The sequence below is a fragment of the Pongo abelii genome, chromosome 1 (genome assembly GCF_028885655.2).
Source record: "Pongo abelii isolate AG06213 chromosome 1, NHGRI_mPonAbe1-v2.0_pri, whole genome shotgun sequence".
NCBI lineage: Eukaryota > Metazoa > Chordata > Mammalia > Primates > Hominidae > Pongo > Pongo abelii.
In genome coordinates, this window is record NC_071985.2 from 85,442,758 (window position 1) to 85,467,798 (window position 25,041).

General features: G+C 39.9%; 1 protein-coding gene and 1 long non-coding RNA gene across 6 annotated transcripts in view; both read right to left on the minus strand.

Moving 5' to 3' along the window:
• The window catches only part of PBX1 (PBX homeobox 1), a 292,065-nt gene that overhangs the window by 81,259 nt on the left and 185,765 nt on the right, over window positions 1-25,041 (minus strand). The gene's annotated exons all lie outside the window — the stretch shown is intronic.
• LOC134761963 (uncharacterized) lies at window positions 1,178-25,030 on the minus strand. The gene is made up of 2 exons (XR_010141277.1): window positions 22,313-25,030; window positions 1,178-21,282 (listed from the first exon to the last, which is right to left on the minus strand). It is a non-coding gene; the product is annotated as an uncharacterized LOC134761963 (long non-coding RNA).

Genomic DNA, 25,041 nt, shown 5'->3' on the forward strand with positions numbered 1-25,041 from the left:
TATCTATAAAGAGCAAGGATGGGACTGGGAGGGCTAAGACATGGACCTGGAAAACAAGCATTCTCTAAAAAGGCAGAGATAGTCAGATAGCCTTTGAATAGCAATTTAGACTTCTTTATTGTGATAGTGTTTTATACCTTCCCAACAGCTTTCATTTTATCTCATCTACATTGTCTATGCTGACCCACACATCAAGCTTCAGAAGTAGATCCTGGATGCCTATTTTTTAGGAAAATAAGTTAAAAGTTACAGCTTACTCAAGTGCAGTTCTTCAATGTCCATACTCTTTGCACTACCCTGGGCTTACACCAGGAATTCAGATAAGCATGGGCTGTCTGCTTATGTGCAGGGATGTACTGGTCTCAAGTCAGTTACCATCTGAAAGCTAAAAAAGGGAGTCAAAAGGTAGGTAACTGGAATAGGTGCAGGCAAGCAGAGAGAAAGTGTGGGAATCAACATGAGCACTGACTTTTTTAATAAACCAAAATGGAGTAAGGGCATGAGGGCAAGTGACTGGAACCAAGTTCCTTTTAGTACTATAGAGTTTCATCACTTATATATAAGTTATTCATAAATGATTTGGTGCCACAGTAATAAAAGTTGGCTCAAGGTCCACATCTGCCATGCTCCCTAGATTTCCAACTCCAACTCAATCTTCCTGGTTATGATGGTGTCATTCCCATTTGTACAGCACACACAAGACCTCATCTGGTCCTTACAACAGCCTTAGGAGAGGACTGGTTCTACCGGGCCCATTTAATAAATGTCAAAGTGAGACTTCATCATGTGAAGGGCAGAAGAGAGTGCACGTCCCAGGGGCCTTCATTAGGGGCAAGGTGCTTTCCCCACTTTATGTATAGCATCTTCTGGACCTAAGTCTTCTCTTGTGTCACACTTTACCCTGCAGGACCACAAAGATGAAGCCACTTCTGACACCAAAGGAAATGTGTCTTCTGCTCACCTTTGTAGGGGCCAGGAAAGAAAATGTACCCCAAGTACAGATCCATAATTTGGGGCCAGAGTCTCATCTGACCCCTGTGAGATTCTTCATGATCCACTCTAAAGCTTTAAGCCAGCAAATTCGATGTATTTATAAGGGAGTCAAACCACATCACGTGTGCAAGTTCAGACAAAGAATCTGATGTTCGAATCAATTTGAATGGCTGGCCTGCCTTCCTTCTTTCCTTTTTTTTTTTTTTTTTTTTTTTTCTTTTTGAGACAGAGTCTCACCCTGTTGCCCAGGTGGGAGTGCAGTGGTGTGATCTCAGCTCACTGCAACCTCCGCCTGCTGGGTTCAACCAATTCTCGTGCCTAAACCTCTGGAGCGCTGGGGGATTACAGGCGTGCGCCACCACACCCAGTTAATTTCTGTATTTTTAGTAGAAACAGATTTTACCATATCGCCCAGGCCGGGCTTGAACTACTGGCCTCAAGTGACCTGCCTGCCTCAGCCTCCCAAAGTGCTGGGATTACAGGCATGATGAATGGATTTCTTAATGAGAGTTTTCTTATCTCACACAAATAGGTTGACAATATTCCAGGTCCAAGGTGGGGAGATGAGGCAGAGTGGATTGGGCACACTGGGTAGAAAGAGATGATATGCGATATGCTTCTCTGTCAATTGTTTTCTTCTTCCGCTACACTCAGCACAAGGCAACTGTTCTTGCTGGCTGGAACCATTCTATTGGGAACCACCGGGTTTCACACAATAGAAAGCCGTTGCAATCTATAAATCCAAGTCACATTTCCGAAAAATTTAAGGGAGCAAAAGCAAAGTTATAAAGCAGTGCTCAGCCTCCATGAGCACCCAGAGAATGTTAATAGTAGGGTCTCCCCTCTTGATGATTGGGTTCCTGCAAGGTTGAGGGGCTGGATTGCTTTGCAGGCCCTGTGCCCCTCTGTGTCCTGGGCTTCTTGTGTTGGAATTCAGAACAGGATGGGTAGTCTGGTGTGTGGGAAGAATACAAGCTTGGACTTAGAATTCAAGCCTTAAGTCCCAAGCTAGCACTTATTGTCTGGGAGGCCTTGGATGACATCTCAGAGCTTGTTTCCTCAACTGTAAAATAAAGCCGGCTGTACTTGCTGTCTGCAGTTTTGCTGAGCCCCTAACACATGGCTGGTGTGAAATCAATGTTAGGTTTTTTTACTCCCTTTTCATGTCCCTTTAGATAATATGATTCGAAAGAGTACTATATTTTGGCTTAGCCTCTCTCTGAATGAGAAAAGTTGTTTTCGTTAAGTAGGCACATCTACTGATGTGGAAAAAAAAAAAAAAGTATATATGGAAAGACCAAAAAATATCCTCCCTTTTCAGAAGATGTAGAGTTAAACCACATTCTGGTTCAACAACATGAGTCCTTCATTTGAAATCTTGTTCTATTTAAATACCCTGTGGTTTTTAGTTGCAATTTCATGTTTTGCTTAATTGTCCAGAGTGGCAGATGTGATTTTTGTGTAAGTTTCTATCCCATCTGTTTTTCTGTGCCAGAAATATATGTGGAAGGTACTGGGACCTCTACATAAGAATGGGCCTTATCTACACTTATAATAATAAACTTACAAACTTGAAAATGAACCAAATCTGAGTTGGCAGTGAGTACAGAAAGCCTTTTTTTTTTCTTTTTTTGATGTTTGTACTACCTCCCACTTTTACATTCTCCCCTTTGCTCCAAATCAGAATTCTTTGGGGATGACTTATCAAGAGATATTTTTCCTTGTGCAACTGAGAGTTAACACATTCCTGGTGCTTAGGAGCAGAGTGCAGATGGACGCAGAAAGCCATATTCAATCCATATCCCGTCCACTGCTCCTCTCCAGGCCCCGCACATGTATATGCCTCCAGAGCACTCTCTGATAAAATTTCTAGGATAAAAAGGTATTCCTTGTATTCTAAACCAAAGCACTGGCTTTGTGAGCATGAGACCTGTGTGGAACCCCAGGGCCCCTCATGCAGAAGGACCCTGTGTTTGGTTTCATGCTCTGATGACGCCATCTTGAAATACTTAATTTTTGAATGAAGAATTGACATTTTTCTTTTGTACTGGGACCCACAAATTATATAGTCTACCCTGCCTCAGAATGTATTGTTTGTATTAAGAACTATTTTGTAAAGAGTGAACAGACTTAATTAAAACAGAATAAGCAGGTCACAGTTAAGGCACATTCTCTTTTGTAATAAGTTCAAATGGACCTTGGAATTTAGCTTTATGACACTTCCTGAAAATGTGTTATAGGTTTCAAAGGAAAAAAAAAAAACAGGATAAAAGCTCACACCTCTAATCCCAGCACTTTGGGAGGCTGAGGCGGGCGGATCATGAGGTCAGGAGTTCGAGACCAGCCTGACCAACATTGTGAAACCCTGTCTCTACTAAAAATACAAGAAGATTAGCTGGATGTGGTGGCACGCGCCTGTAATCCCAGCTACTCAAGGAGGCTGAGGCAGGAGAATCGCTTGAACCCGGGAGGCAAAGGTTGCAGTGATCACGCCCTGCATTCCAGGCTGGGTGACAGAGTCAGACTCTGTCTCAAAAAAAAAAAAAAAAAAAAAAAGAATAAAAGAAAAGGAAAGAGAAAAGAAAATTTCTGGAATACAACCCATTTGTAAACTGGAAGCCGTTGATAAGGAATATAAAACTCTAGAAAAAGCCTTTACTTGTTATCCAAACTTGGAATCAGAGGGCGTGGGATAAGGCCAAGTCCCTGCTTCTCACTAGCTGTGTGACCATGAACAAGTGTCCTGCTGGTTCTCTCTCAGCATGAGAGTCTTTATTTATTTCCTCAAGAGCCCTTCCTAGGGCATGATATGTGTAAGGGATGGTACTTGACTGGTGTTCCTCATAGGTAAAGCAGGGGTGATGATGATTAATAACAATAATAATGGAAGTGAGAGAAAATAGAAATAAGAAAATATAAGTGCTCTGAAAACTGTAAAGTGCCAGGCAGATGTTACTCTTCTTAAATCTGCAATGATGACACTTTATGTTTCTACAATCACTGCTCAGTCCAGCTGTTCCTCTCAAGTCTTCCTTCCAGCCTTCCACGCAGCAACATTTAAACTGTCCTTCTAGGTTCCCTTCAACCTAGCATATACTAATCTGCCCCTTCTCGGCTTCTGGATTTTGTGCTTGAATGATGTCACACAGTTACTCAGTTTCTGTTGTCACCCAAGTCACAAATTTATTAAATATCATCATGGCCATCAGCTGCTGCATGTACTGCTTTTCTGATTGCCAAATGAGAGTTACCTATCCAAGGGCAGGGACCATATTTTACCCTTCTTTTTTCCCCCAACGGCATTTAGAACTTTGCTAGGGGCATGGTACATGTTCATAAATATTTTTTAATTTATTCAAACAAGGTTAGCAGAGTCAGTGAGGATAGTGCGTAAAGCCACCAGCTATGATTTCACATAACAGTATTTTAAGGGGCATTTCACACCCTGACAGAATGAGAGTATCTGACTCACAGTGACACAAGTTTCCATGGTACCCTGGAAACTGGATGGTTTTATAATGAAACAGACCTAAGTTAAATTCCAACTCCTCTGCCTCTTGTTAGCTGTCTGATCCTGGGAGAGTCAGTTCGCTTCTCAAAGCCTCAGTTGTTTCTTCATCTGTAAACTGGGGAGAACCACATTTATCTCACAGGATTGCCATCAGGTTTAAATGAGTTAACATGTGTAAAGCAATTAGACTAGAGCTGGGCACACAGAAGGCATCCAATAAGTGTTAGCTGCCTTCTCTCCTATGTTTACTAGGTGAAAGTCATTTTGAACAGCTGTTTGCTTTTTCCTCCCTTAAATCTGGCACCAGAAGGGAGCCATTATCGGGAGCCAATCATCTTCATTGATGAAGCCAAGTTCCCTCTTCCTGTTCCAAGTTTCCAAAACAAGTGAGAACAGAAATTACTCTGTGTTCTTCAATCAGTAAAATACATTGATGCCCACTCCATTGCACATGTACGTGTGCACAGTCTCACACATACATGTTATTGCACATATACCAGAAGCAATTTGTTTTTAAAGATAACACTGACTCTTGCTGGGCAGAGACAAAAATCATGGAAGTAGGTAGGGCTACATGTACATCTTTATACTGCTTGCTCTTTTTTGTCAAAACATCACCTCTATATGTTTCTAAAACTGAGAGTTAAATCACTGTCTGTATACTGTTGACAACCATATATGTGGCCGCTGACAGAAGTAATTAAGCTGGAAAGGTGAGGGTGGAGGAAGGGTATTTTAACCTATGACTATATGGAGACCTGTCCTCCAGTGCTAGAAAATTCCTTCCCAAAGAAGACCAATTCACAGGAGAATTATAATAAAGACAACTTGGCTTATAAAAACGAAACCAAAGTCTTAAATTAGAAGAATATTATCTTTGGAAGTCATTGCAAATGTTCCAACAGAAACTACTGAAACAGTAGCTGCAATAATGGTAAAGATATATGCACACTTCTACATTTCATATAGGGTTGTGCAAAGGTTTCTTAGATAAGAAACCTATGCATTTCAAGTTATACATATAGATTTGTGGGCCGAAGTTGCCACAAATAATAGTCTTTTTCCATGTAGGTGGGCTATAACTATTTAGACTAATTCCAATAAAATTATAAAGGCAAGATAAGAAAAAGAAAAAAATGCAGCTGAAAATGTAACAAAATAAGACGACTAAATTATGAGACTGAACATCTGTGGTCTAAATAAAATATGTGATGGTGCAGGCAGCACCATAAAGTTTCTCCTGACATTCTGAAGAGACCAGCAGAGCTCACTTATGAGTAATGTGGTCATCCCCACATTACTGCAACAAAAATATTAGAGCAAGCTACACTGTCAAATATTCTATATGGATTTGTGACCTAAGGAAAATCATATTAAGAGGCTAAAGTGATATACAATGTGAAATATTATACAGATACACAAATACACACAAAATCCTTCCTGTTGTGAACACACAGTGCTCTATTTTCATTTTATTCTTTAAAAAATACAAATAAATCAAAGATAGCTATCTGCCATCAGTACCTCTGAGGTATGATGTGTGTGTGTGTATTGTAACTCCTAAAGCCTTTGGGGCAATTGATATAGAAGACAAAGAACTGAGGGAAAACACCCCACTTGCTGAGCTCATTGACAAGAGTTACAGAGCATAAAGTATATGCCCAGGTACTTGGGAATTTGGATTCTTTTTTCCTCCAGAAATAATGTTGACAGTAAGAAGCCCTATCTACTGAGGTCATATACGGCATTTAGGTTCCCTGACCACTGGCCACCAAATAACCAAGGAATTTATCTTATAAATCTCCACAATCCTATAAACCATTCTATTAAAGTTTAAGTAGGAAGTAACACCAACGGAGCATGTGAATTTAGTAGCCTGGAGCACACAGATTAATCTTTATGAATTTATTTCAGACTTTGTGGTCACTCTTGTCTCCACAGATTGCTCACCATGGCATGATTGGAGTCAGTCCCTTTTCGGTGTTGCTGTTGCTTGGGAAGTACATCACCTCCTCTTTGGATGTGCCTTGCTGCAAATGTGTACAATTACACCCAATACAGCAAACATTTATTAATACGATCAAGATTTGCCTTTGCCCTCAGCCAGATTCTCTAGTATAACATGACACCTATGTTCCAAATCAGATCTAGACAATTAAAATGACTCCTCAGTCTATCTTTCTTGGTTAGGGAAAATCTGGAGGCTACAGCTAAACCCAAGTGCAGTGACATTTCAGAAACTTGCCCTGTTTCTAAGAGCTGGAACATTTTTACCCAGCTACATGTCCAAGACTCCCTTGTAACTAAATGTAGTCGTAATACTAAGTCCCAACTGATGGGATACAAGTGGTAGTACAAGTATTATGTTAGAAAGTCTTTTTTAAAGGGAATAAGTCTACTGTTATTCTCTGCCCCTTCCTCCATTCTGATGTCTGGAATGCAGATGGAATGGCTGGAGCTCTAGCAGTCAACTTAGATCATGAGGATGACACAGGATCACCTTTTAGGGAAGACTGCGTGAAAAATCAGGAAGGAGCCTAAGTTTTTTGTGGTCTATGGAGCCACTCTGTCAGCCCTGAACTGCTTGTATCTTGTTTCCTATGTTTTGAAAGGGGGTGGATGTGGTTTCAGCTACTCACATTTGAACCTAATCCTAACACATTCACACTGGACTTGAATTGTGATTCTGACTGTTTAACCTCTCTGGGTTTATTTTCACATTTGTAAACTAAGAAAAATAAAAGCTATCCCTTTAGAATTATCATGATATCAAAATCGAGATAATATACATGAAAAGTACTCTGTACACTGGAAATTATTATACCAATATTAGTACAGCTGCTATTATTTTTCAGTTTATTACATATTTCCAACTAAAAGTAGGTCAATGATTGACAAATGAAAACTAGCTGAAAATAAGAACTCCAATTTCATTATTCTGGCAAGATTTGATATTAGCAGAAAATGAGTTCAAGATAATTAATTGTAAGAAAGTGACCACAGGTTATTAAACATTTCTAATTGTTGTGTTCCTAGAAAATCTGCTACAAAGATGTTCTTTTAACTACTTGAAAAATATGGAATAACAGCATTTCTAACTCCATTTAGGTTCCAAATTGCTCATCGAATATCATTTAGATATCAGAAGCTGAGCCAGAAATCAAGATAGACAGAGACACGTGGAGGAATGGACCTACTGCACACTGCAGACCCAGATAACTAATTACCAGGTTGGTTCCAGACGGTGGGTTATCATAAGCTGATACGAAAATGAAGCACACTTTATATTTTTTAAAGTATGTCATATTTCTGAAAGACTTGGCTCTATGTTTTAGGTTAATTTTCACTGTTATCTCTAAGGGTAGGTAGGATCACATTTAACATAGTAGGAAAAACAAGTGAGATGCTGGGCTGAGGATTGTTGCAAATTGCATCAGAAAAGAACAGAGTTCCCTAAACTATGCTACTTCTGCCAACCTGTATTGACCTAGGGCATCAGAGCTCTTACTATAACATTCCAACACTTTCTCTTTTAAGCTGGTAATTTCTCTGTAGGCCACTTTATTCTTCATCTTAATGACTTAAACTTATAGAACCATGGGAGGCTAGGAGATACTATTAATTTATATTCTATTTAACTTTACAAGGGCAGATCATCAAAATAAGGGTGAAACAATGTTGAGCCCACAGGTGTCACACTGCAAAACTGGTTTCCAACAGTAGGTGAGGAACAAAGTGAAATTTAAAAATATATATATTGATCTTCTTGGAGCACCCATGTAATCTAATACAATATCAATTAATCTTAGAGAATATAGTTGGTTCATCCCCCCTTCTTTGACATTACTGGTAGATATTTGAATTAGTCACCCTTCTAAGAGTATCTATAGTACTGTATTTGCCCAACACTTAGTGCTCATAAATTTGAGGCTGAAGGAAAAAAATCCCTCACACTGATCCAAATAAAGGTATAGCCTGAACTAAACAGCAAGCTTTACAATTTGCTAAAATGACCATAAGAATAACGTCCCAATGAAAGACGACGTTTAATGTTTATTTTTTAGAATGTCCAAAAACATACCAAACCCAAAGCCTTTTGGCATGTGTACACACACCCTCCTCCACACAAACACATTTAAAATACCACTAGTGTCTAATAAATATGTGCATGTAAGATTATACTTATAAATTTGCATAATTTGCTCTACACGTGTGTTCCATTTTTATATATTGATTTAGTGAGCAGACACATCTTACTGTGAGGAAAAATCCTTTTCCCTGACCACCAATGTGTCCCTAAGTAGTGTGATGTGAGGGGACAGTACTTTTAAGGGTATAGAGGAGGGAAGTGATTTTACTCAAGATTCTTGAATAAATCATGCAGTCACTGCTAAGAATTGATGAGAAATAGAAACTAAAAAGAAAAAGATGGGTGGGGCAGGGAGACACAGGTTGCTTATACTTTTAGAATACAGCCTTATTCCAAGTGAGAGGAAAGAAAGTATCCAAAAATAATAACAATGATTATACATTTGGCTTCAAATGTGAGTGCAAACCAAGTACTCTAAGGAGCAATCTAATTGGGAAATGTCCGAGGTGAAAAAGAGGCAGTTTGAGAAATTCTTACCCATCAAGCTTTATTGTGTTATTCCAACTAAGCAGAGACAAAAAGACAAATCTCAGCTCCCTACTTTCATTTATAATTGAACCAGGTCCAGAAGGATGAAGCAAGTACCATCTGTAACGCATGCTGCATTAGCAGCCGGGAGAATGAAATATTCAAATTACTCTAGGCCACCTCACATAATGACAGGGCTACAAAAACTGACTTGCAACCACAGATGAGAGAAGAAGAAAAGAAAGTTGTAAAATTTTGTTTTGTTTTTTATTGTTGTTGTTTTTGGGGGCAGGAGTTAACCAAACAAAGTGTTATTCTTAAAGAGAGTGAATATATAACAAAATATGTTTTAAAAAAATCCGAAGGAAGGAAGGAGGGAAAGAAGGAGAGAAGTAGGAAGGAAGGGAAGGGAGGGAGGGAGGGAGGGAGGAGGGATGGAAGGAGGAAAGGGGGGAGCAAAGAAGGGTGGGAGGGAGGAAGGGAGGGAAATGCTACCCCAAACTTCCTCAACTTGGAAACCTTCCCACTTTAGATACAGGATCCTGTTGTTCTCATATTTTGCTTCATATAAATAAGGGGCACTATTTTGGAGAGGGTGGAGTTGGAGCTGCTCATTCTGATCCGGTTAATCAGGGCTGCTGAATGTGTGACATGGTAAGTGGCTCCAGCCCCGAGCAGTAGTCAAGACGGAGTGACAGGCTCCATTTAAGATGTCATTGCACATAATAAAGTGTAAAACTATACTTAAAATAAACGAGATAGAAACAATAAACTTGACTCAGTATTTGAACTTTTACAGACACACGGAGACTGGAGGAGAAAGCACGTGTGGCTGCGTGCTTGGGGACTCTGAAGAGGCCACTACCTCTACAGAGCTTTACAGCTGTGGTTTTTAGGGGGATCTAGTCAGGCTCCACGTGGAGGTCAAGCAGTCATCTCTTACTGTGTGAACTGGGCATTTGATTAGCTCATGGCCAAAACCTCCTAAGGAGTCAGGAGCACAGGCCATAACCAAGGGTCAGGCCTGGAGGCACAGGTCTTCCCTGAGAGTGCCCCAAAGAGTAATTTTGTACTCCTTACGTCTCCTGGCTCCAGAAGTGTCTCCCAGCTCCAGCTCTCCATGTCCCCTGATTGTCCACCTGGGCCAGGGTTGCCTCGCTGAAGCTTGGCTTCACCACTTCAGAAGGTTTAACACAATATTGTCAAGGCTGGTTGGCCCCAAATTGGAATGATACTTTCTTTTCCCCTCTAGGCCCTGCAATTACTGTTACATGTAGGGGTGGATTCAATGTCAAAGCAAATGTTTTCCTTATGTTTCTTTCTTTAAAAAAAGAAAAAAAAAATCATAAATGGGAGCCACCACATGAAGCTCCTGAACCAACCACCCAGGATTCTGTGTCACCCGGGGTGCAAGGAGTCTTGGCTTCCTTGGGCATTAGATTTAGGGGCCTCCACTCAGAAGGTGACCCACCCCCTGGGAATCTATGTTAATGGCATATATAAGGGCAGAGCTTGGAATGAGCCATTCTTTCCCCTGCAATCACAGCATGTTACTGGAATGGGGGTTGAGCCAAATAATGATCCTAATTGTTGCCTGTGTACTGGTTTCTTCACCCACCTTCCACCCTCACCTGCAAAAAGATTGTTAAGGTACTTGAGAACCGACACTATCCTTTAAAGGCATATTTTTTTAGATATTAGGATAAACTATATTAAGTAGAAATACATACATTACAGCTGTACAGTGAATTTTTGTATAGTGCCTGCAGCCCAGTCTCCAGAAGTGGCATCAAGAGAGTATTATGAGCAGCACACAGAAGCCCCAGCCAAACCCTTTACGGTTACTATCTCCAAGGGTAGCCAGTCTCTTGATTCATTTAAGCAGAGATTTGTTTTGCCTGCCTTTGCTTGCCTTAATTTTCCCTTACCTTTCTTTATCACTCCCATTGGATCCTGGAACTTCCATACATTTAGTTATTCAGCGAGTATTTAGTGAGTACCTACTATGTGCCAGGCACGATGCTAGGTGAGCACAACAGGCACTTAGCTCATGCTATGGAATTGACTAAGTTGAGAGGAAAAGAAAAGGGATTTTAGTTTCCAGTTTCTTGGCTGTTGGTATGAAAGGAGCATGAGAAAAAGAAAAAGTGATCTAACTCTCATACTTTGAAGGGGCCAAGTATACTTTTAGATGGTAATTTGCAGTCTTGTCTTGCCCTTGGCTGGTCACTGGGAAGGATAGGAAAGGTTGTGATGGAGACAGGGTAAGAAGGCAGTGAGGGCAGGCGGCTTCCACCTGAGCATGGCCCCGGAAGTCACCTTCCACCCATCCTCTGCTGGGGACCATTAGGCAGGGATGCTCGCATCATCTCTATGTCCTCCACTCTGCAGAGCCAAGATCAATCCCTGGCATCACGGCACATCTAAAACCTGCCTCTTCAGAATCGGCCTGCAGCTCGCAGTGTCACTTCCCACCAAGCCAGGCTGCAGTCACTCGAGTGGGATTTTTATTAGCTGTAACCCATGACACCATGCACTGATATATTTAAGCAATAATGAAAAGAAAAGGGTAGTTGTCTGAAACAACCATTGAGGTGGTAAAATAATCAACAGTATTTTGTGAACACAACGTTCCACTCACAGATCTGTGATTCTGTAAGGGATGAAAATAACACAGGTTTCTAGGGGTAGAAGTTGTAGAATCAAGGAGGGAAAATTACTGTGAAACATAAAGTGCTGTAGAAATATGAGGCGGCTGTGGGTAAGGATAAAACTGGGCAAGTAGATGGTTCTGGGTAGGTTTGCTGCCCAACTAAAAATCAGATCCAACACATAGTTCCATCTGTAGGAAAAGTCTAATCACCTCCAATGCCATGAAGTACAATTGTAAATTATAAAACTAAAAGTGTTTTAGTGAAAACACTATAGTATGGGAGTATGTACTTGGTCTTATCAGATCCAAAGGTTCACTTCGACCAGCCCACCAAAGATGAGAACATAGCTTTGGTTGCAGTCTGAATTGGCCTGGTGGTTGATAAACCTTGGAAAGTTTTACTGGGTCAACCCAACCTAATGTGATTGCCTTAATGGAAACATGCTGGGTGATGAAATAGTAACAGCATGATTTAGATATTAAAAAAATAATAATAATAATAGCTGAAATTAGCTTAAAAAAATGTATTTTAGAAATCCTTTCTTATTCCTTGTCAATACCCAATTGACTTCAGATGGAAAACACTGACTTCATTGGCTAGAAATGTTAAAGGGATAACAGAATTTATATGATTAACAGGGTGGACAATATAACACCTTAAACCTCTTTCAGTATTTTGAAAGCTAAAACATTACTTTGGGGTTGCTACTTAACATTCTTTTAAGCAACCCCTTGATCTTCCCTATTTGGTCAAACTTCAGACAGTAACTGAAAATGTGAATCATCAGTGAGTTGAATAGGTATGACTTCAATATTAGGACCAAATATTATTAGCTTCAATGGCATTTGCTTAGAAATTTCCAGGTGTTATGTTAATTAGAAAAATTACAATATTTCATGATTTTTCTCATCAGTACTCTGAAATTGAACTTTACAAGTCATGATCAGCTTTTCAAAAATATCACTATTCCCCATCAGGTTACATCCTTGAACCCCAAAATATTTTTTATATGTCTCCCTTATAAAAACCCAGTTTCCATGGGGGGGGCAATGATACCTTCTCTCTTGTTCATTGCTATGTCCTCTGTACTCCTCTTGCAAAAAAAAAAAAATGGGGTGGGGGGGCCCTGTAAATATTTGTTGCATCTTTCTCCTGACAAAAAAAAAAATCCAGAATAGTTTCAGAAATATGACTAAATACCACTTCTACTTCCTCAATTCCCAACTCCCTTCCCTACAACTCCCAATGCATCACAGAGCTAAGAATGCTGAGTTATTCAATGAGTTGCTTCATAAATACATTTTTTTCTCCTTATCTAGCCTTTATCTGTGACAACTGTTTGAATTGTATATTTGAAGCTTAGAATTTTTGCTATGTTGCTATATTACTACATTAAGCATTCTCCATTCAAACATTATGATAAAGCCTAAATATGTATAGTTACACATATGTATACAGACGCCCAGAGTCTACTAAAAACATTATCTTCTATTTGTTTTATAAACACTAAACTTAGTGAGCTAAGAAACATGCCAGATATTCTCAAATCAGTTTTCCTCAAGTAAGTAGATTTTATGGTTCTAGTATTTTCATGATATAGGCTTCCATTCTGAATTACCAAAATTTATGTGATGCCTTTTTCTTCTATGACTATGTATGCAATGTTAGCATTCCTTAAGACCTCATAACTAAGTGTACATTTTTTAAATTGCAACTAAGAAAAAGTAATTATAAATATGATTATAAGCATATGTGTGCAGCATTTCTGTGTACAAACGTGTAAATTATCTCTGAAAAAAACCACTTTTCCAATTTTTAACGTTTTGCAATGCCCAAATTAAAGGATGCTTTTTAAAAATCAAGGTTTCCAACTAAGGCCACTATTTTCCATAAGATTTTAAAGGGGAAAAAAAATCAGACAGCCCTTTTGTGACAAGGACTTGGGTTACATAGGGCAGTGTGAGGAAGGGATGGAGGACTGGTCTTTGTCCTCAGCCATCCTTACGCGGTGCTACTCATATAATATGACAATGATGGCTTACATCAAAAGCTACAGTGCAAATAATCCCCTTCTCCATGCCATCCCAAAGCAAAAGCCAGCCCCTAAAATAAGGGGCAATGTGCCAGCACAGATATTAATTGTATGCCAGCTAGCTCTGTGCAGAGGGGAAAGCAAGGGAAGGGTTTTTTTTCTTTTTTTTTTTTTTCTTTTCCTGAATTGGGTTTTACAATGAATGTTAACTTGCACCAGGAGGCTACCTTGGGCCCCCAGAGCCTTCTTAAAACCCTGGCACCCTGCCAGGGGAGCTCCAACTTTGCAGCCCAGAAAAAGCCATGTTGGCAGCTTGTCAGGAGCCAGGGAGTTACATGGCGCCCTGGGGGTAATAATATTTTCCAGAACGCTCAAGCTAATAGTCCCATGATGGGTGACTGAAAGGACTGCAGGTATGCTCTTCCTTGTTCTCAGCCTTGGAAGTCTCATCCATCTCTGCAAAGTGCCACATCACACTCTGCTGACCTTCATGGCAGAGTTAGGGACACTGTCTTTTGTTTCACTTTACCTCACTGCCGACAGAGCGTTATGTTCAAGCCAAGTCAGGCTTCTACTTATTATCGTGCTTTGAATTCATTTCTTTAAAAAAAAAAAAAAATGCTGTACATGAACCTAGAGGCATTCTGGCACTGAGCACATTTTTATATCTTCTTTTAAAACAACAACAGAATTATGTATACATAAGTACATTTTAAAAAATAACCACAAGTAAAAGACTGGGTGCAGTGGCTCATGCCTGTAATCTCAGCACTTTGGGAGGCCAGGGTGGGCGGATCACCTGAGGTCGGGAGTTCAAGACCAGCCTGACCAACATGGAGAAACCTTGTCTCTACTAAAAATACAAAATTAGCTGGGCAGGGCATGGTGGTGCATGGCTCTAATCTCGGCTATTTGGGAGGCTGAGGCAGGAGAATCACTTGAAACCGGGAGGCGGAGGTCAAGATTGTGCCATTTGCACTCCAACGTGGGCAACAAGGGCAAAAATACCCACAAGTGTAGCAGGATGTCTAGTTCACAGCCTAGATTCTTCCTAGATCAATGAATTGGAATCTTCTGTTGCTTTTCTAGGGTAGCTGGAGAAACTGACAGTTGACTCACTTTTGTTCTTCTATCAAAGGTCCAAGGAGAGAGGAGTTGTGTGCAGACTCTCAAAATTCATTCTTAGCTCCTTATATTTTAATCCTTAATTTATTTCATCAAGATGGCTTTTAATTCTTAGCACCACATTCAATATTATACAGAAATTTGTAGGGCTCTTTATTTACATTTTATTGATTACAAAGATAAAGACAAAACAAGTTCATTCTTTTAAGCTTTTTGATTAAAAAGACACAACACAGTGTCACTGCGACTTCTAGGTGAGTTAAACTTCAGAGGAGCTGGAGTACCACCTATAACACACTTAACACAAAAAATCATGAAGTATATCATGCCCATAAAGTGATCTATATTATCCTAATCTCTCTCTCACACACACACATGCACGCACGCGCACGCACGTACACACACACCCCTCTGTTTTAGAACAATAAACTGAATTTAGTTACCCTGTTGAAAAGTAGGGTAACCACTTCTCCTTATACAATCACTTTTTCAGTCCCTGCAATGCAACAGCATTGAAACCCACATACAGGTTGATGCCAGTTTTACGTGTTGAAACAAACCAGTCACTCTTTCTCCCGCTAAGCAGTTAAATTAGAGAGTATTCAATTAATAACAGCTGAATATTCTGTCACATTTAGGAAGATGTATGGTAAGACAAGCGAGTTGTGATGTATCTGACAGAAATGATAAAGGTTCTCCCGACACAGTCTGGCAGATACTTGGCTCCTACTGCGGCTCTTTCTCATGTTCTAAAACGTCAGCAGCACAGACCCAAGATCCAACACTGGCTTCAAGAAAAGAAACACTCTAAAGTGAACAGGGAAGCCTTTGCCAAGTTCTCAAAAGAAGCCCAGCCTCTGCTTTTTCCCGTGAGCACATGGGTCTGAGTTCCCGTCCACACACCAGCCGGGCACATAGGCAGCAGGGCAGTGGGCACGCACTATCACCCAGAGATCAGGACAGGCTCTAAGTCCCCCACCTGCTCAGTCCACCTTTGCCGAAATACATACACATCTTCCCAAGCCCACCCTTCCAGTGGCCAAGGGAACACGCTGCTCCTCGATACATACTAAATGACAACAAAGAGTACTGACCCCTTCTCCACCACACTAAACAAAAATCTCTTCTCTCAGGGGCCTTTCAAGGCTACTCCTGCCACCTTCAGAGGTGAGGCAACCGCTCAACTGCATCATTCTCATTTCCAACACTGAGAGCCTTTATCCACATTCCTTTGGGAAACTGCTGGGGCCCAAATTGAAAAGGAAATAAAAGAGACCACAATAAAATTGCTAACATACGGGGAGTAACAGAGCAATCCATGACACAATTATATTACGCTCGTCCCCCAAGCCCAGCTAGCCACAGTGGCCCTGGGGAGGAGGAGCCACTCTCATTTCCACAAATCAAAGGTCAAAACCACGCAAGGGCTGTGTTGCTCACAAATGGGTCTGGCCGACCTGCATGAAGTCAAGTGTGGTCTCGCAAACTCCATTTTTAATTCCGAGGGACTCCTTTTCTAAAACTGAAATAGCATCTCACAAACTTGGGGACTAATGTACCAACAGCAATATAAAATGAGGGGATATAACGAAATCCTGACACAAAATAATGAGAAACAACAACTACCAAAACCCAAACAAAAGACAAATAAGATAACAAGGAGAATTAAATAGCCCTGCTTTTACGCAGAGAAATTAATGATGCATTAGTCTAGAGCCTGGTCAAAAATAAAGACTAAGAGTTGCTGACTTAACTCATGATAATTATTTTTTAAATTGAGTTACACCACCTAAAACATATCAGAACTACATGCTATGCACTTTTTAAAAATTATAAAATAATTCAAAGAAACAAAAAATAAAGACAATCGTGCACTTTTTAACTTTCCATTAAGAACTTTTGAGAGCCAGAAAAGAAATGAATGTAGAGGCTCTTTTCTCTTGCAGCACAGATAAAAGATTCAGATTGTTTTTAGTATTCTCCAACAGCCCCGTTGCTGGAAAATTTGCAAAATACAGGCTTACTCATGTTTGCTAGTAAGAAATCAAATTTATCTCCACAACCCTTCCAAGTTTTATTCTTTTGAAACTTTCATTCTAAAACACACACATGCACAGACATACCATTTTCCCCACCAAATGCAGTTTATAAAATTAAAACTGGTCTCAGGGATTCAGTATACATTCTCCATGAGCAAAAAATATACATGTAAATGTGGAATGGTACACAAGGACTTCATCTTCCTTACCCCAATGACAGGCCAAAGCGTGCAGATTCCATGTGGATCACTGCAGCTGATTCACTGCATCCCTATCCACATCAAAATTGCCCCTTCAATTCTTCCATGTTCCATAAAATTATTATTATTGCCGCCTTTCCCATCTACTTTATTGGCAAATGCCTTGGATTAATAAAGCCCTCATGGTGTTTATGAGCAGAAGATCACTTTATTCCCCTAATACACCAAAAGACACTGTGGGGCAACAGGACCTACCACTTAATTAGATTATATAACTGTCAGGAGTTGGTGAGGTTTTAAATTTATATTTCAATTAATATTTAATAGAGCTTAATTAACAATCCCCTCCTCTCCTCCTTCCACATTCTGCATTCTCCCCTATGTCTTCCTTCTCAGATCTTGGTCCAGAATGGCAATCTGGCTCACAGTATTTGGTAGAGTGGCACCTATGCATGCAGACTACTTTACTCAGAAATGCATTTGCCATGGCACCAGCAGAAGGAAATTATGAGTAGAAATGAATTCCTTTCTTAAGAGCTAAGTGTCTATCTACCTGCATATCTAAGCACTGAGGGCGCACACACACAAAAAAAACCTTAAAGGGGTCTAAATGGACACATTAACTGTTTGACATCTCTACTACTTGTTTGTTTCTTGGTAGCCACGTTAAAATCTCCCTTGGCATTTGAAAGGAAATAGTGTTGGTGACTTTGCCAAACCTATGAATCACACACAGGTATAGACAGCCAGTTTTTAGAAGCAGTGTTTCTCAAACCTTTTGGGCTTGAGACCCCTTTACACTCTTAAAAACTATTGAGGACTCCAAATAGCTTCTGTTTATATAGGTCATATTTATCAATATTCAGAAATTTGAGACTAAGGAATTTTTTAATGTTAATTCATTTAAAAGCAATAAACTGGCCAGGCGTGGTGGCTCACGCCTATAATCCCAGCACTTTGGGAGGCCGAGGCGGGCAAATCATCTGAGGTTAGGAGTTTGAGATCAGCCTGGCCAACATGGTGAAACCCCATCTCTACTAAAAATACAAAAATTAGCCAGGCATGGTGGCAGGCGCCTGTAACCCCAGCTACTTGGGAGGCCAAGGCAGGAGAATCACCTGAACCCGGAGGCGGAGGATGCAGTGAGCCAAGATTGCGCTATTGCACTCTAGACTGGGTGACAGAGCAAGACTCTATCTCAAAAAAAAAAAAAGAAAAAAAAGGCAATAAACCCATTACATTTGAACATAAATAACCCATGTCTATAAAAAATGTTTTTGAAACAAATATATTAGTGAGAAGAGTGAGTTTTACATTTTTACAAATCTTTTTAAGGTCTGACTTAAAAGAAGATGGCCAGATTATCCTGTTTCTGCATTCAGTCTGTGACAATATTACATGAAGCCTATGGAAAACTCCATCGTATACATTCATAAAGGACTGAGAGTAAATAAAGCAAATACCATCTTTTTTTTTTTTTGAGACAGAGTCTCACTCTGTCACCCAGGCTGGAGTGCAGTGGCACGATCTCAGCTCACTGCCACCTCCACCTCCTGGGGTCAAGCGATTCTCCCACCTCAGACTCCCAAGTAGCTAGGATTACAGGCATGCGCCACCATGCCCGGCTAATTTTGTATTTTTAGTAGAGATGGGGTTTCACCATCTTGGCCAGGCTGGTCTTGAACTCCTGGCCTCAAGTGATCTGCCCACCTCAGCCTCCCAAAGTGCTGGGATTACAGGCATGAGTCACCGTGCCCAGCCTGCAAATACCATCTTAAAATCATTATCAATATAATTTTGACCTCATAGTCTCCCTGGAAATGTTGGGGATCCCTAGACCCTATTTAAAAATTGTTACCTTAGGGGGTTTCAAAATGTTTTAAAGACATAACACAACAGGCGTGAAGTAGCTAAATTTCTCTTTTGCTTCCCCAGCCTCTACCGCTATCATTTTGGCTAATTAACTGATATATAAGCCACTGCCTACAAGTCACAGTGAAGACAAATCTGAATGCAGGCTTTCTGTTCCAGATCTTATGTACTAGTTCTTATAGTACTTTCTAGCCAAGTATATAACATACGAAATGGTTTTTAAAAAGAAGCCACTGAAATGAAGAAGAAAAAGAACAATGAACATTTTTCCCAAGCCTCCTGAAAGCTACTTCTGACTGTCTCTGCCCTCATTGGTGCTAACCAAGGGCAGCTGGACCAGCCAAAGGGTATCAGAATGTTTCACATAAATTTCATTCCCACTCAATAGGAATAGCTTGCCTAGACACCAACTATGGGTCTATTTTTTCTATTGAGGGCTTAAAAAAATTTTTTTAAGCTGTTGTTTGAGAATTTATTTTAGTTGCTAAGAAACTAGTTTCTGAGAGTAAAGATAAAGCAACTGTCAAAATACTGTGTTATTTTGACAGTAGCCATATCAGAATCATAAATGATATAGTTTATCTGTACATTTTTACCCTCACTAATGGGGTCTAAATACTATATTCTCAGATATTTCATACATACACAAAGACATACACACATGCATTTTAGTAAGAAAGGCCAACACACAGTTAGCAATGAGCATTCAGGGAATGCACATGTGCATGTATACACACACACACACACACCCCTACTAGCCCCCAATTTGAAAGCTCTTTTTTTTTTTTCCTTCCAATTTTTGGAGTTAGGATCTCACTCTGTCATCCGGGCTAACGTGCAGTATAATCATAGCTCACTACAGCCTTGAACTCCTGGCCTCAAGTGATCCTTCTGCCTCAGCCTCCTAAGTAGCTCAGACTACAGGCATGTGCCACCTTGCCCAGCTAATTTACTTTATTTTTGTAGAGACACAGTCTTACTAATGTTGCCCAGGCTGGTCTCGAACTCCTGGGCTCAAGCGATGAATGTCTGCATTCATTCAAACCCTCATTCCCACATCCTCTTGATCTGTCAGATGCTGGTAATCACCATCAGACAGGGTGGATCATCTATATGGGCCTGCTTCATCCACGGTTCTCCCAAGCCATGCACCGTGCTTTGATCAATGACAAATTCATTCTCTCCCTTTTGCTCTCCCTCCCATCCATCCATCCACTCACCCATCCAATTGTCCCCCAGCTACTGTACTTCTAAAAAGTTTTTTTGTGGTCAAAGGGTCCAAGCCTTGCTAATAACAGTGGGTTAATCATGTGAAGAATTAAATCTACCAAAAATCTCCAGCAACTCCAAATCAAATACCTGAATATGGATTTTATTTCACTATTATATTGCTGATGAGTGGCATCTGGCAGAATTTGAAGGAGGAGAAAAACAAAAATGTATCATTTTCTTTCTGTGTCCATCCAGGACTGGCTATACTAAATGCTATTCATCATTACTTTCACCTATTTGTAGGGTAATAATACTTAAAACTCTGAGAAATATTAAGCAGTTGTTAAAAATAATTATAAAAAGTAATAAAGTAACAGAAAATTTCTGTATTATTTTACGTTGTAAGATGAATAAGCAAGATATGTATTATGTTCCACTTTTAGTTAGCTAATATATTATATATGCAAATAGATTAAAAACTGAAAGGGGGCATTACTAAAAATGCAGTGAGTTGTATATTTGAAGGGCAGGGCTATCAGCATTTTTTTCACTTTGTTTTCCAAACTTTCTGTAATGTTTTAGTATTGTCCTGATCATGAAGACAAGGAAGAATATCTCAAAGGGCTTTAGTTATGGTTGATTTTTTCCTATTCTTGGTAGCTTAGAAAATTTCCCAACTGGGAGTGAGGTCTAGCTATCAATGTCAAGGTGGAAAAAATATGCCAAGAGTGGTGAGCTTGCTCTTTTTGGCTTCCTCCTACATTTCTGATCCCATCTTGGAGTGGAGAAAGATTCCTCCACCCCTCCATCACACACCACTGCTCCTGCCCCAACGCTCACCCCATCCTAGTCCCATGTGGTTAGGGTGATATGTTCCAATCTTCATTTGAGGTCTGATGCAATGTGTTGACCTTGCTCCTCATCTTATCTTGAGTAAGGAATGAATGTCATGGCCATATGCTTCCCATGACCACAATTCTCATTCTCATCAGAGATCCAGGAAAGCTTCCTCTGAATTCAGCCAAACTGCAATGTGTAAACATTTCTGCTGTGAGATTTGAAACTTGTGATAGAAATTCCAAGCCAGAAGCTTCTGCAAAATATGTGAATCACAGGGAAAGAATCTGCTCTTTTCTGATTGACCCTTTTAATAACGTATTATTTAACCTTAGATGATAGAGATCACAGAGCCTGCCGTGACCTCTTCTAATGACTGTTAAGCTGACCTTAGGCAACAAAGCCAGCAGGAATCAGAATTGATTAGGAGGATTTGCTACCTCTTTCCAAAGAGGCCGGATATAGAGTTCTTATTTCCACTTAATTATCTCTTGGCCTCTGATCCACATGACTGCTTCTAGAAGCCAGCAGGAAACGTGAGGCGAGGAAAGTCAGTCGAACCTCAATGAACTGGCTCTCCACGTACCCTGGAGACACACACACCTTTTGTGTTGTACAATTACTATTTATGGTGTGACATGATCTTTCTTTATCATGTACTTTTTAATAAAGGATTTGACATACACTATTAGTTTTAACACTTTGCATCTCAAATCCTGCTAGTCTGCTTGTATAATTAGCTGTGGCTTGACAAACAAAAACTTAAAAGCAAAAACACGAATGGTGCCCATACTGTTTATCACAATGGCTAAACTTGATCATTTTGGAGTAAGAATGGTGGGTACACCTCTTTTCATGAACTGCTTGGCATGTATCATTTACTTATGATGCATACTCATGATTTGTGTATAACTGGGAGGTGGATTGAAAAATCTTGCTGTTCTAATTTGTAAACCTTTATCTTCTAGCTCTCAACCTCCAATCTAAACAAAATTCTAAAGCTGTCTAGCCCCAGGATGCCCTAGGGCTAGACACAATTCCTCTGTGAATGCATAGATAGCCACCACCTTGGTATCACAGTATCTCAGGTTGAGTCCTAGATTACTTAAGCATCATTAAAGTCCAGAAAATTTTTCTATGAGAGGATTATTAATTATTTTACAGTTGCTCTAACCCTGAGCCTAAGAAGAGACAGCAAGCAAAATCCTGCTTTACTCACTTTTCATGTGGAAACTGGGAAATACTTTCATTTCCAGTGTGCCCGTGGTCATTCAAGATTCAGAGAGATACAGTTACTTCCTTACGGACACACAAAGTCAATGGCTGTTCTAACCTAGTCCATCTAGCAGAACACAAAATATACAAAAACATACTGTTATGTTACATCCATAACAGGCCAAGAATACAAGCATGACCAAAGTTATCTTTTGTGAATAGCTTCAGTCTACCTTTTTGTACTTTGAAATACGTATATAAAATACATACATGCATATGTGTGTGTGTATATATATATACACATGATTCATACATATACAGATGCTAAATTTACATAAGTAGGAGAGTTACAAACATAGTACTCTCTACGGCCTAAGCCTATTTTTTAAAAAAGATCATTCTCAAATTTACTGGTATTTCAAATTTGGAAAAAGGAACTAGCAGTATTTAGTGGTAAGAACACAAATGGTAGAGTCAGAAGATCAGAATTAGAGCTGGTACTCAGCAAATTTTGAGTTAGGTACTCTCTGGAAACTCAATCTGTTTAAGCCTCAGTTCCTCACCTGCACAATGGGAACAACAATATCTCCTCAAAGATTTCTGGAGAGAATGAAATGAAAAAATGCAGTGATTTTTCAAAAGAATTTTCTGAAACATGAACTTCTTTCTTAAGATGACTAAGAAGCCCAATAAGCAAAAGAGGCCCAAATGGCCCTACATCGGAAGAAGAGTAGGATCTTGTAATAGCTCTTCGGCCAGCAACCCCATCAGCCCTACCCCATGCACTCACTGGAACCATGAGAATCCACTGGAATTCTCTGTAAAACACAGGAGATAATTCACATAAAAGCAATATAAAACTGCTTTTTCAAAATGAGGGCTGATAAAAATTGAGATAAGAATAGTTTAGGAAAGGGCCAGGCACGGTGGCTCACGGCTGTAATTCCAGCACTTTGGGAGGCTGAGGCGGGCAGATCACAAGGTCAAGAGTTCGAGAACAGCCTGGCCACACGAGGTCAAGAGTTCGAGAACAGCCTGGCCAATGTGGTAAAACCCTGTCTCTACTAAGAATACAAAAATTAGCCGGGCGTGGTGGCTCATTCCTGTAATCCCAGCTACTCGAGAGGCTGAGGCAGGAGAATCACTCGAACCTGGGAGGTGGAGGTTGCAGTGAGCTGAGATGGTGCCACTACACTCCAGCCTGGGCAACAGAGCAAGACTCCATCTTGAAGAAGAAGAAGAAGAAGAAAAAAAAGAATAGTTTAGGGAAAAAAGACAACTATTTACCATAGCTTTCTCAAATTACATTTACAATTTCACTACCTGTTACCACTTTTACCTATGAATTTCATGCTAAGCAACTGAGACTTGCGAGTGAGGTAATTCCTATAATTATACCCTATACCGTCTGCACTGAATCTCTTGCATGACCGAGATGCCAAACACAGGAAACATACCTCTACATACTTTGAAACTTAAAAGCTGACTTTTCTAGCTTTTCTTTGGCTGAAGGAAAATTAACACTTTATTTTGAAATACTTAGAATAGCCATTTAAAAATATACATGTACTAATGTTCTATTATAAAATAATCGTATGCCTCTCTAGGTGATGCCATGGGCCATGTGCGAGCAATAGGTCAGTGACTGTTTGATCATGATATTTACGATGTATGGAGGGGGCCAATAGGAACGATCCTCTATAGGCACATTACTCAATGATTTAATTGTGGCTGCACTGGGAAGTAAGAGTATTTGGAGAATGGAACTCAGCAATGTCAGGTCAGTTACGTTCAGTCATGTATGCATATATGAAGGCACAAAGCAGAATTAAGAGACTTTTCTGAAGGCTCTTGGAAAAGTCCTATCGCAGATGGGCTCTCAGCTCTGTTAATGTCCTTATTAGACACTTCAGAGCAGGAGTAAATTCTCTCTGGCAGAAAATGCTAAGAAGCTTTAGCCCAGCCTGTAGCTGGTTGACTAGGTTTATTACTAATTACTATTGAACTGATATTGTTACTATTACTACTACCTTCTTCGAGTGCTTTAAATTTAGATGATGCAGCTCAATTAGAAGACCTCAAATCACTTTATAGAGTTCCTGCGTTGACAAGTAGTGATGTTTAAAAGGTTCATCATTTGTGGTTCTCTGAGCACTTTCCAACATGCTATTATAGCACTTTGGTGAAAAAATAATATTAGCCCAATTTTATAAGGGTAGAAATGTAGTTATAGATAAAACTGTTATTATCTATAACAGTTATATAGATGAAATATCACTTGTATAGGGCTCCATCCTTTATAAAGGACTTTTAATACACAGTCTGTGATGATAAAGGAAAGTCCCAGGGCAGTGTTGAGAAGACAGAATTCAGTAATTCTAATTTCCAGGCCATTGCTCAATCTGTGGCCCATGCTTTCCATCTATTTTTCACTATATAGTCTAAACTTCCTGCTTTGCTATTTTTCCTTGGAGAGGCAATGTGGCATAGTGGAAAAAATATGGATTTTAATATCGGCTTTGCCACTCATTAGATATGTGGCCTTCAGCAACGTTCTGCTGCTCTCTGACTCAGTTTCCCGGTCTTTGAAAATGGGAATAGAAACAGTACTTTGCAAGTCTGTTGTAGAGGATAAAAATATTACCTTGTAAGTTTGATGTATTACATGGCTTCGAGACTGGCAGGTGATGGGCTATCAACCAAGATGCAATCCCTCCTTTCTCTTCCCACCCA